Below are 12260 nucleotides of genomic sequence, written 5' to 3'. Positions count from 1 at the left end.
ACAATTGCATTATTTAGAGGTGTTCAGCCATGTTTTTTTATTGGAATTGTTTCAAAGCTATGGTATGAATTTTGTTTGCTGAAAGCATAAAAGCAAGGCATTGCAGAAACTTGCGGCACTTTTTATTTTTCCTCCTATCTCTGTTTTTAGTTTGCATTCCTGATGGTCAGCTCTGATTTCTTTGTTTCAAATCCTGCTATGAAGTTGCATGATTAGTCGATGATGGATAGGTAGACTTCTGGTTTCTTGTTGAATCTGCTTGCATGATTGAAATGGAAAGTGTAGACACCAAATTTTTAAATAATTTGTATGTTGCATCTAATTCATGATTTTGTTTTAGTTTGTCTGCATTTTAGTTGTTACCTTTTTATTTGTCTTTTATTTGCTAATTATTTGTTATATTAATTTTGTTCACGTTTTAGTTTTAGTTTTAGTTTTAAGTTTTAACGTAAAATTTGTGAAAAAAAAAAAGAAAAGAGGAAATTGATGAAAAATGGAAAATTGTGCTTTGTTGATTCTAGTTTATTTAGTTTCTATCCAATGTTAATTAAATTGTTTTTTTTTGTTGTTGTTTTTGTTGTTTGTTATCTATTTTTATTATCAGTTTTATTTAATTAATTTAAAAAAAAAAATAAAAAAATCACAATTCCATTTCTGCCGGATCACATTTCCTTTCCCCTCTAAAACACTCAACCTCCTCCATCCGCGATTGATCTTCATTTTCAGCCCCTAACTCCACTCACAATACCAAAACATATACATTCCACCAACCACACATTCCACTAGAGACCATTTCCAATTGACCACAATATGACACTTCCATTTTTCATTTGCTGCCGTGAGCTGTGAGGGAGCGGCTTCCTTGGAGTTCACGACCGAGAGAAAGAGCCGAGCCTTTTGTTTCCTTTCTTTCTGTCCGTAAACTAGAGAGGGAAGAGAGAGACCTGCGGTTCATTCCTCCTTCCATCCGTGAGTTGGTGAAGGCTGAGAACCAAATTTCCTTAATCCAGCCGCAAGCCAGAGCAAGGGAGAGAGAGAGAGCTAGCGGTCTGCAATTTCTGGACAGCCGAGAGTGGAGGTTTGTTGCAGCTGCTAGTCGTGTGTATTAAGCTTCAAGCTGAGGTAATTTCTGGACTTAGATGAGTTGTTTATGGGTTGATGAAGCTGTTTATAAGCATGCATGTGGGGTTGTACGGTTGGAGGATGAACTAAGTTACAAGAAAATCTGATTTTTAAGGAATTGGAACTGTCCGATTGCTTGAGCTGGAAATTTCAGCTTTAACTTACTAAGTTGTGATGATCTGAGCTTAATTGTATGTTTAGCTAATTAATAGCTGGATGATTGAGCCTTGCATGAGGTTAATCAACCTTGTTTAAGCAAGAAAACTGAAGGATTATAAAACCTGGTTGCATGCATGTCAATCGAGAGAAGTTTGGATGAATTTCTGGATTTGTGGATGTTTATAGTTGCTGTCCGAACTTGATCTGAACTAGAAATGATAGTCATTTCATTAAGTAGCCTTGCATGTTAGTTTTGGGTACTTAACACAATGATTCAACCGAGGTAAATTCGGATTTAAGACCAACCATGCTGAAAAATATTTGATCACGGTTGTGATTAAGAAGCTTGAGCTTGAGAAGAAAGTGCAGCAGTCTTCGGTTGCTAGAGTATGTGAAGTAATTGCAGAAACTTGTTTCATGGCTATTGCATAGAACTTGCATGTTTTTTCCTTCTAAGTTTTCTGTAGACACCAAATTTTGAATAATTTGTATGTATCATCTATTTCATGATTTTCATTTTTAGATTGCTTGCATTTTAGTTCGTTATTGTGTGTTTTGCACTATTAGTTGTTATGATATTTTAGTTTTATTCATTTTCGCCCTTTTAGTTGACCTATTTCATTTGCTTTTTATTCTTATTTACTTTTAGTTTTAGTTTTTAGTTTTAGCTTTTAAGTTTAAGATTAGCATAGAGTTTTTAGAAAAAGAAAAAGGAAAATTTGTTCACAAAAATATGTTTATTTCTTTAAATTCAATCTTTGGGCACTTTAGTTATTTTTATTAAGTTATTTTGAGAAAAAAATAATAAAAAAATAAAAAATATAAAAAATAATAAAAAGGGGAAAAGAAGAAAAGAAAAAAAAAAGAAGAAAAGGGGAAAATTGACAAGTGGAAACTTGCATGTGGGACAAGTGTCCCTTCTGGAATTTGACAACACAACATTTAGAGGGACACTTGTTTAGCTTAGGAGGGGGGATGTCAGCGGAGGTTTTGGTAAAGGAAAAACAGCAGAAAAAAGAGAGGCGGCAGGCTAAGCAAAAAAAAACCAAGAAGAAGACAGGAAAAACGCAAGAAAGGTCTGGGGAGCTTTGAGGGGAAGAAAAGAAAAAACTGGGAAAAAACTGGAAATCAAAAAGGCTTCGGGGAAGAAATAAGGGCGGCGGTCGGAGGCTAGATGAAAAACAGAAGGAAAAGAAAGGAACAGAGAGGGACGGACTGAAAAATGGGTTTGAAGGCAATCGAGAGAGAGAGAACCAGAGAGTGGTCGGCCAGAGAAAATAACAAGAAAAAATAAGGAAACAGGGGAGGCTTACGACTGGAAGAAACAGAGTAAAAATGGAGGAGCAGCGGATAGGAGGGAAAGCAAGAGGTTGGCGGCTGGGTTGGTGGAGAAAGGCTGAGAAAAAAAAACAGAAAAAGCAAGCTGCGAACAGAAAGGGAGGGGAAATCAGAGGAACGGCTTACGGCTGGGCTAAAGGGAAAAACAAAGGAAACAGGCAGAGGAGCAAGAGAGCCGAACGGAGAAGCAAGAGGGGCTGCCGTCGAAATCCATCACCTCGCCCGAGCCCGTTGTCGACGCTGATGAAATTGACACCATGAGAAGCCATGGTAGGTTCACTTTTACTCCTACGTTTCAGTCTTTAGTCAAGCACAAGTTCTGAAAATTTTCAGAGCATGTTTGCGGATGAACGTGCCATGTCCACTGTTAGCTTGTTGTTTCAAATTTCATGTCGATTGTTCATGGCCTTTTCTGTATGTTGATTAGACTGAAATCTTTTGGTTTTGAACAATTTTGGGGCTGATCAATCTCAATTTGAGCAATAATTCGGTGAGGTTTTAATGCCTATTTGTTGCTCGATGAAATGCCTAACTGAGTTTTCTAATTGAAAGTTAACTTGTCGGCATTTTTTCCCGTGTGAAGAAACTGGATAGGTTAGCAAGTTCATTTCCTTGTATTTGAGAAAGTTTGAGGAATTGGTTTAGCATTTGCCGTTGTTTTGTTCCATTCCGAAGTAATCTTGGGAGACGGAGTTTTCATGAGTAAATTTTGTTGTCCATTGGGAATGATTGCATTTGAAATTAAGTTTCTGGTTTTGCTGATTGAAAAGAACGGGAACATCAATTGATGATTAATCAGTAAAGAGGATTGTTTTCTTGTTTGAACCTGAAATGTTGACTATGTTTTGGTATTCATTCTCTGGTTTAGAACCTGATGTCTTTAAGAGTTGGAGTTTGAGACTTCAACAATGTATTCATGGCTGTCTTCCTACCTATGATGAAGTCGAAGGCAAAGTGTTGTGGGGAGAACAAAAATTTCCAGTTTTGCATGTAATCTTTCTCTGCTGCATTTCATGTTGCACTGCTGCATTTAATTTTCCCTCTCCCCTTGTCCCAAGTCTTTGTGCTGGAGCGAGCTAGGAGTTGCGTTAAGTTTTTTAGTGCACTATATTGAAGCTTAGAGTAGTCCGGAGTCCTCTGGATCATATTGCTGCTTTGCGAACAGTTTTTTATTTTATTTCTCTTGGGCTGCTTAGGTTTGTTTTGGTTTGTTTAACTTTTATGATTAGTTTCTGTTCCTGGGTTGTATTGGTCCTTTCCCTTACTTTGGTTGTAGCATGGAGTAATGGGTGCGTAATGGACATATTTTCCTTTGCAAAAGAAAATTTTCTTCAAACCAGATTTTCTGAAGGGATTCGAGCATCTCAGCCCCTTGTTCTTTGTCTTGTATTCTGTCATGCTCGAGTGTTTTGAATTCGTAAAACTAGAGGGAGTTGAACGAAGTTGCTGCAAATATCCATGTTGCTTTGCTGCATTTTTATGGCCCACTCCCTTGTTAGAGTTTCTGAGAGATAGATCAATGCTTTTGGGTGATGATTAGCAACATGGGTAGGAAGCTATAGCATCAAGATGGTAGATAAATCAATAAGCATTCATTCCCATTAATTCGCAGGATCATATTTCGGTTTGCATCAGAAAATTGCAGAAGCACTGTTGCTAAAGAAAATACTGTAGTTTGATGTTTGTTTGATCTGTTCATCTGAATTTCTGATGTTTAACCATAAGGTTTCATGTTGAAAGTGAGAAAGAAAGTTTTTGTTATCTGGTTGTTTAGTCCAAGTGTTGGTTAGCTAAGCTATTAGTTGGGTTGGGGTGGATGAGAGATTGTATTCAGAAACCCAGCATGTTGCATATGAAAGGAATTAGCAGAAAGGAAAAAGCTTCGTTGCATGCATGAAGCAGTTTCTGAACAATTGCTCTTTAACCCCCCCAAGTCTCCCTTTGTTTCACTGTGGCCCAAAATCTGTGAAAATCAGACTAATTTCACCCTTTTAAGTTTAATCATCTGTTTGCATATTTTATGTGGCTTTTTTTGGATGAATCAATTCTGGATTTTAGTGCATAATTGTGACTTAATATTCTTGTCGATTTGTCTATGTTGTTGGGTTTGGTGTTATGGTTTAGGTTTTAGGTAATTATATTTAATTGGGTTGGTAATTGTGGACTTAGTTTATTTTCTTTTGGGTTTTGGTTTGGGCTAGAGGGTCAAGGCCCATCTATTTGGTTGGCTAATTTTTGGCCAAAATAATATACAAGCCCACTTGTGTTTTTTTCTTGGACTTCCGATTGGGCCAAATGATCTTGGCCCAAGAAAAGTGAAAATGGCCCATTCCCTTTTGTTTTGGATTTCCGATTGGGCCCGGAAGGTTTTGGCCCAAGCAAATAAGGAAAAATGGCCCAATGGTTTGGTCCATTAAGAAACAAGAAAACGATTTTGCAAATCAGTCCCTGAATTTCCCCTTAACTGTACGGTGGCCCTGGATATTTTCAATTACTTTCAATTAAGTCCCAGGTTTAATTGCAAATAGGTCCCTGAACTTTATTTTTCTTTAATGTTGACCTCCAAACTTTGTTAATTATTGCAATCAAGTCCTTCATTGTTTTAATTTCTTGCATGTAGATTGTTTATATGATTTAATTCATTTAATTTCATGATTCATTTTTATCTTTTGTGATTATTTTCTTGATTAAAGTGATGCCTTGATGCTTTTATTATTTTGGAGGGTAAATAAGTTGATTTCACTCCATTAGAGCTTCATTTCAAGGGAGGTATAATTTCTTTTATCCCTTTTGTCTCTCCTATGTGATCCAATGTGCTAAGTGTGAATCGCATGCCTAATTTGCTCTCATTACCATTCTTTAGTTCCATTATTTCATTCATTCTTGCTTTTATTAAATTATTCTTTTAAATGGGGTATGTGTACACCTCTTGGCTTGTAATAGATAGGGCTGTGGCGAGCAATTTGGTCCATTTTTCCCTTCCCCTTTTTGTTTTAGTTAGTGAATGTAATAGGTTCATTAGTTGGTTGCATGCCTACGTGTTAAGTGTTTAATCGCTTTATTAGGTCCTTGCATCTAGTCGAGCATGCTAAATGTTACGTGCTACGTGTTTATGAGTATTTAGTATGTCTACTTGCTTTCCATAGTGTGGATGAATGGAATGGATGAATGTACGTCACCACACTAGTCCAACGCTAGTTGTGGCTTCTTTTATCGTTTCCACTAGTCCAACGCTAGTCGGAATTCATAGAATGGGCTAGTCCAATGCTAGACCCTTAGGGATTTTCCCTCGATAGTACATCATTTGCTTGTTCACCACATATCACGCATTTTCCTTAGTTTTATCATTTGGCATGATCCTCAAACCCCTTTTCCTCTCATTTTAGGTTTTGCATCTCATGCTAGCTATAGGGTTCATCTTGCTTGAGTGTCCCCTTCCGATAAGGAAAACGAGCGAGTGTGGCTACTCGATAGCCTTAGCACGCTAGTCTTGCCTTCTAATCAAAGGGAAAATAGAAGTCGAAAAGTTAGGAGTCAACCCCCGTACCCGACTTGTTGCATTCCTCTAGGGTCATACTTTCATTATTATCACCTACATACTCTTTTAACCACATTTTTTCACATTTCTCAAACCATACTTTCTCACTACATGTTTCCTATCACGCGCTCATTTTCACCTCACAAATGGAATTCCACTTTACCTTATATATCTATTATTCTATTTTCAAACACTTGCACACAAACACTTGGATTTTTCATACAATTTCACACATGCACCTTTTCATACACTTGCACACAAACACTTGGATTTTTCATACAATTTCAAACGTTCACCTTTTTATACACTTGCACACTTGCACTTTAGCCATCATTTGCATTAATCGACCTCTATAAGGTTTTCCTTTATTGGCCGCCACAATTCATGTGGTTGGGACCAAAAACCTTGCAAGAGACATTTTAGAATTTAGGTTTGCATTTTTTCTTCATCTTGCATTCATGTAGTGCATCCAAATGTAATAAATTCTTTGGTTAAAACAAGAAAATCTTTGATTAAATCATGCAACTAGCCTTGGCTAGGTCAAAGGGGTGCCTTGGATTTTATCCTTGCCTTCCCCTTTGTCAAATGTGACTCCCGAACCTTTTTCTTTGGTTTACGTGGATTAGGAGTCGTTTAAAAGGGGTTTCTTACTACTCTTTCCCATTTTTTTCCTTTAAAAAATTCATTTTTAGGTGACTTGGTACACCTTAACTCATTACCAAGTGGCAACTCCGTTTTTTATTTCAAAAACCCTTTAAAAAACTATTTTTTGGGTCAAATCGTCGCTTTTTCCCAAGTCCCATTGAGACCCATGTCTTTTCAACTCACAAAAATCATTCTCCAATCACAATTGAATCAAAAACATCTTTCTCAAACCATTTATTTTTATTTATCAAAAAATGGGGCGCGACAGTTGGCGACTCCACTGGGGACGTTTGAGAGTCCGAGCAAATTTGATTTAATCAACCTTTTTCTCTTTTTAACCTTTTCATTTATCACATTGGATGTTTAGGGTTGCATTTTTTCCTTTTTTAGGATTTTGCATTTCACGCGTATCCAACTACTCCCTCGCTTGCGAATGTATGTTTGGTTGATTGGATGTATGTTTACTTGCTTATCTCGCGCTTGCATTGCATTTGGGTGGGGGACATCACCTTAGAGCCTCGCGTTGGTTCTTGATCCCTCCCCTCCAAACGAGCACTAGCATACGTGCATACGCTTTAATTATTTTTACCCCCCATTTATTTTTCTTTTAGTGGCTTGTCACGCCACTCCACCCTATTAGGATTAGGTGACTCACTTGGACATGTGATCACGACACGATGTGTGTGTAGCATGTTCCAATGGGTCACTCAATCTTCCACTTAAAGCTATTGGTTGATAGCCTTTAGCTTTTGGTCGAAGATTGAGGTTTTGATAGATTCACTCAAACACGTAGCCGTGACACGATGTGTGCGTAGCGGTGTTTGGGGAATCGCTCGAGCCACCGACAAAGAACCTTGGGATTGGTGACCCTTGGTTTCTAAGTCTGAAGGCTCGGGGACCTGAGCTCATCGAGTCTAGATGCATTAGTGAACCCCAACCTCATGCATCCATGATAGCTTGCCTAGGGCAGAGTCGGCCTTATCCTAAGCTAGGGACACTATTCACGAGGGGAGGGGTCCAACCCCTTGTTCCTTTTTATTGCTTTATTTCTTTGATTGCTTTATCTTGTTATGACAATGTGTTATGTGCATTTATCTGGCTGAGCTAACTTTTCTTGGTTTTGTGTCCCCATTGCATTCACCAACTCTAGCAAATAAGAGGTCTGGTACGACCTCCTTTTAGAACCTACCCTTATAGATAGGTTATTGCACGTTTAAATATTTTGGTAGATTGCATTCATAGATTAGTAATTGCATATCATTCTAGGCCTACCTTGGCGTATAAAAGGTCCTTTTAGATCATGATTTCATTCCAAATTCCATGTTTTACTGCTTTAATAAACTGGCATCATGCATAAACCATAGAAAGGGAATGCCACATAGGGAATCCCGTGTTTAGGATAAGCCACCTTGTGTCTCGGATACTTAATCCAGTGAGACTTGCACGTTTACATTTTGTACCATCCAAAGGGGGTAATGCACAAGGTAAGGTAGGATCCGATCGTTTTCATGGAGTGATCTTTGGAATATGAGCATCTAATAATCACTTTTTGGCCATTTTATCAAAAATTGGTAAAAATCCCTTGCGCGAAGGACATTAATTTGAAGAAATTCACAAATGATTCCTCCTTTTGAGACGATAAATAAATTGAGGCCAAAATTTGATTTTTAGGTCATAGGCTAATGCACTTCAATAATTTTGAAATAACCAATGGCCGGACAATTCAATCAATCCATTTTGCCGATTTATTCAATAAATCATCAATTCATTTGACCAATTTACCCTTTTTAGGGTCATTTGACCAATTTACCCTTCTTAGGGTCATCCGGTCGATTTACCCTTTTTAGGGTCATTTGACCAATTTACCCTTTTTAGGGTCATTTGACCAATTTACCCTTTTTAGGGTCATCCGGTCGATTTTCAATAAATCGTCAATTCATTTGACCAATCTACCCTTTTTAGGGTCATTTGACCAATTTACCCTTTTTAGGGTCACCTGGTCGATTTTGAATAAATCATCAATTCATTTGACAAATTTACCCTTTTTAGGGTCATTCGGCCAATTTTTGAATAAATCACTAATTCAATTTCATTCATTTGACCAATTTACCCATTTTTGGGGCAACCGAGCCGATTTTGAATAAATCAAGTTTCGTTCAATCTATTTGATCAATTTACCCTTTTTAGGGTGATCTGATTAATTTTGGATAAATTAAATTCCACTCAATTCATTTGACTAGTTTCCCTTTTTAGGGTAATCTGGTCGATTTTAAATAAATGGTCAATTTCATTCCATCCATTTGACCAATTAGGGTTTCAATGAAGAAATTCAAATTGGAAAACCTAGTCCATTTTGAGAAAACCGTCCATTGCATCCAGCCATTTGATCAGTTGGAGTTTTGACCCGTGCTTCACTGAGAAAATTTGTCAAAACGAATTCCAATCTCTTCGATAGGAAGTTCGTCAAGGACAAACCCGTACGTTTTCTGCAAATTCTTGTATCGATCAAAAGTGATCAATCCCTTCGGACGAGGTCCTCATTTTGACCAACGTCTCTTCTCATTCCAGTGGGCCAAATTTTTCAAATTATTTTTCACTCAACAAGTTGATCGGATCCATCAGGTATGGTATAGTGCCTACCACTAGAGGATTGCATTTTCATGCTAGGCCTACCCTTGGCATAAAAGGGCTCCCCCATAGGACATGCATACCGATTTTGCAGTTTTGCCTACTAACTCGGGGTATTTTTCTTTTGTTTTCCCCTCCCTTGCATTCATAAAATGTTTCAATAAGGCGAAAACATTCTTCTATATCTGATGATAATTTTGGTCCAATAAAGTTTGAAGGTTACAAGTATTATTTGATTCTTGGGTAGATCTTGCCACGGAGACATGAAAGATCCATCTGAAGGCTCTAGGCCAAAATCTCTGAGAGGCTTTATAATTGTTTTTCAAAGGAAAATTCTGTTTATTTGATGTGTTAATACATTTTTGCTCTAAAAGAAAGGGAGACAAAAAGAGTATATATGTGGAGCTCTTTAGAAGTTTTTTTTCTTCTCATTTGTATCATAATTGAACGAGAAATTTTGTTTCAAATTTTTTCAGCAATAAAAATTTTTGGACAATTATTGTTTTTTTTATATTCATGTACATTTCATTCTTTATTCTTACTCATTGGAGAGTTCATGATGAATTTTGAGAAATAAAACCAAATTGAGATTTTTTCCAACCTCAGTCTGAGGTTTCACAAGTGTATACTCTCTAAAATCTTCATGCACACCAGGTTGGTGATCCGAGCTGTACAATAAAAGTGCTCAAAAATAAGAGAGGTCCTTCAAAAGGCCCAATGAGATAGCTTTTCTCCTTCGCTGAACAATTCATGTTTTGCCACTTCTATTGACCCCATTGGGGCAACCTTTACGTTGGAAAAATGTCCATAGTGTCTAATTAGACTCAAATCATATCTAAGTGAAAGCGAAAGGGTGCATTATTCTTATTTGTTTTGAAAATTTGGAATGATACTTTGAGCATTCGTTTCTCTACCCATACAGATTTTATCATTTGCTCTCCCGTTTGAGCCTTTAAAAGAATAACTTCGTTTCAAATAAGCGCCTTGATGATCACAACCCTACATGGGAAAATTTTCGAATATCAAAAGGGGGAATGGATTCTCAATGAGCATTTCTTTACTTTGGTTTGTCATGAAGCGTAAGAATGATGCTTTGGCCATCGTTTCTACCATTTAAACACTGCTTTATCCCTTGCATCCTCATTTGAGCCAAAATTGCTGGTTCTTTTCAAAGCACTTATGATCGCCCCCCACACTGGGGAAGAAGATTGGAGAATTTTTCAAAAGAGAGAGAAAAGCCAAAATGCTAAGGCTAAAAGGGAGAGAACCGCAAATTGGAAATTTGATTCCACTTGGGTTCCAATGTTGAAAAAAGAAAAGGAAGAATTTCATCTGGCGGATCATCTATGCTTCACAGGCGTCTTCCTCAGTCAATTAATTCAAATACATGCGAGAAATTTCGTCATTAATGAAAGTTTCCTTTCAGAGTTAATGTAAAGAACGGGATAAAGGTCAGGCCCTCTTCTTTTCCAAGCGAACATTCTATCCTTAGTTATCCCTTTTGAGCCTTCAGAATGAATTATTTCGTTTGGCAACCCCTGAGAATTGCAAACCCCACACTGGGGCAAGTTTGAGTTGAAAATGAAAATTTCAAGAAGTGAAAAGTGAAAAGCCACAAAATCAAAAGACAAAAGAAGAAATGAGAACCTCAGTTCACAAATAAACTGGGGCAAGTTTTGTGAAAATTTCAAAAAATGGCAGAAAGCCGAAAAATCAAAAGAAGAAAGAAAATGAAAAAGAAAAAGCCTCAATTGAGCATAAACTGGGGCAAATTCTGATTTAACCCTAAAATAGGGTTGGCACAACAATGCGATCTCAGATTCTTTAAACCATTCTTGAAATCTGCCTTCAAGCTTTAACTTTTCTAAACACCCCACCAGACCCCATTACAAAAGCTGAAAGTCCTGACTTCTGTTCTTTGCAATGGCCCTGTCAAGAAAATTTCTGATGCCGGAAAATTTTAGCTGTATTTCTGAATTGCTTGGGTATGGGGTTGACGCTACTCACCATGTGAAAACCCACCAGATCAAAGAAAAGAAAACGGAAAAGCAAAAAGGAAAAATGAAATACAAAAGATTCGATGGTGAAGTCCCTTTTGAATGATCAAACAAAGTTTAGCATCTTCGGGTTCAAAATAGGGGCAATTTTGAGAAAAATGCGATCTTCGGTGCTATGTCCTTGAAAGTTTTATTCTTTAGCTATCGTTTTCAAGCCACATTACAAGCTAATAAAGTCCATTGTTGACTTATTCCTTCATGACAATCCAAAGTGAGGATTATGCTCGTAAGGAATCCATCAATTATTTATGATCATAAGGGTATAACCAGTTTTCGCATGTTTAGCTATCGTTCCTACCCATTGGTTGCAAGTTTAAAGCTTATATGTTGACTCAATTTTCTTAAGGAATAAGGGTGACAAACTCTCTGCTTTCACTAAGATGTGATGTTGAATCGATTACAATTTTGAGCACAAAAAAAAAAAAAAAAAAGAGACAAATCTTGACCTCCCATTTCCTTCAGCCATTTCCAAATCAAAAATAAAGTCACTTGATTGGTCCTGACAGATGAGCCAACCAGAAAGTGGTGACCTGTTATCCTAAGCACCGATGCTAAAAGCGAAGAAGAAATCTTCTTGAATTTGGTGTTATTCTAAGGGATTCACCATGAAATTTTTGCATGAGTTCAAACTCGACGTTAAGTGTCTTCACATTGTATATATGACTATTTTCTAAATTTTAGAAGTGCTGTTTCTCTTTGTTCAAATAAATGGGAAATCATCTGAACAAATTGTTGCAATCAAGGGAGCCCACACTGGGGCAAAATTTTGTTCA

This window comes from Coffea arabica, chromosome 5c, assembly GCF_036785885.1.
Source record: "Coffea arabica cultivar ET-39 chromosome 5c, Coffea Arabica ET-39 HiFi, whole genome shotgun sequence".
NCBI classification, from domain to species: domain Eukaryota; kingdom Viridiplantae; phylum Streptophyta; class Magnoliopsida; order Gentianales; family Rubiaceae; genus Coffea; species Coffea arabica.
This window is presented reverse-complemented; position numbering follows the sequence as displayed.